The sequence below is a fragment of the Echinops telfairi genome, unplaced genomic scaffold (genome assembly GCF_000313985.2).
Source record: "Echinops telfairi isolate 266 unplaced genomic scaffold, ASM31398v2 ScPeMD7_2;HRSCAF=8, whole genome shotgun sequence".
NCBI lineage: Eukaryota > Metazoa > Chordata > Mammalia > Afrosoricida > Tenrecidae > Echinops > Echinops telfairi.
The window spans coordinates 25,743,792-25,745,232 of NW_022103898.1; the positions used below are offsets into that span (position 1 = coordinate 25,743,792).

Consider the following 1,441-nt stretch of genomic DNA (forward strand, 5'->3'; position numbering starts at 1 on the left):
ACACACACACACACACACACACACACACACACACACCAGTCAATGGTGTCCCACTTTAAATCTGGTCACCTTACTCTTGACCCAACCTGAATTTGCTCTATGCTCAAATATTTCTCGATTGTTCCAAGAAAGAAATTTCTTCTCTGGCTTTTTAAATACCATTAGTGGGTTTTTCTTTCTTTATATTCTTTTTATCTTTATATTATTATTGTTGTCTTTATATTATATTGTTGTTTTCTTCTTTCTGTTTTGTTTGGTTTTTGTTATGTCTCTTAGGTCTGCCAGTTTAGGAGGCATAGAAAGAGTGGATTAAAAAATAAAACAAACAGTAGATTCATAGAGACAACAACTGACGCAATGGCTTATCAGAAAGGGGGGAGAAAAGGAGGGGACTTGGGGAGCAATCAGTAGATGCGGGAGAGGGGAGAGAGTGTTAGAGCTAATTGTGATGTTCTATATACAACTCTTTTTAGAAGCATTTTGACTATGGAAGTGTACAATATGGGAATATTATATCAAGAAAACTACTTAAAAGAAAAGAGAAGAAACCAAATTTGAACTATAGTTGCCACAGGTGAAGGAGGAAGAGGTTTTGCTTAAACGCACTGAGTTATTTTTCATGGTGGTGGAACAATAATTTGGAGAGGGATAACAATAATGGTTGTATAACCCAAAGAGGATCATCAATAACACTGAATTATACATGTAGAAGTTAAACTGTTTTGTTGTGTATAGTTTTGCCAAAATTTGGGGAAATTTTACATGAATAACAATGTGTGTGGGGGGGGATGTTATAAAATTGATTGTGGTCATTCTCGCTGGTCTTCAGCGCTAGCTGTTATTACTCTTGCCATTCTGTCCCAGGACCCAAATTCACTGCCATGTCTTCTGACGAAGGGAAACTCTTCGTGGGAGGTCTTCACCTCAACACTGATGAGCAGGCATTGGAAGATCACTTCAGCAGCTTTGGGTCTATCTCTGAGGTGGTGGTCGTCAAGGATCGGGAGACTCAGCGATCCCGGGGATCTGGTTTTATCACCTTCACCAATCCAGAACATGCTTCAGATGCCATGCGAGCCATGAATGGAGAGTCCCTGGACGGTCGCCAGATTTGCAGGCAAGTCTGCCCGGGGGACCCGAGGGGGTGCCTTCGGTGCTCATGGGCGTGGTTGCAGCTACTCCAGAGGTGGTGAGGACCAGGGCGATGGGAGCAGCAGGTATGAGAGTGGACCTCCAGGATACGGATATGGATACGGAAGGTCCAGAGACTATAGTGGCAGAAGCCAGGGTGGTTATGACCGCTACTCTGGAGGAAATTATAGAGATAATTACGACAACTGACATGAGGCAGCCACATAATGTAGATACACAAGGAATAAAAATTCTTCTGAACCAGGATTGTTCTTCCAGATGGCTGTATTTATAAAGGATTTTTGGAGCT

General features: G+C 42.2%; 1 pseudogene; it reads left to right on the plus strand.

Annotated features, from left to right (window-relative positions):
- The first annotated feature begins 881 nt into the window (after positions 1 to 881).
- LOC101646543 lies at positions 882 to 1,341 on the plus strand (annotated as a pseudogene).
- The last annotated feature ends 100 nt before the right edge of the window (positions 1,342 to 1,441 follow it).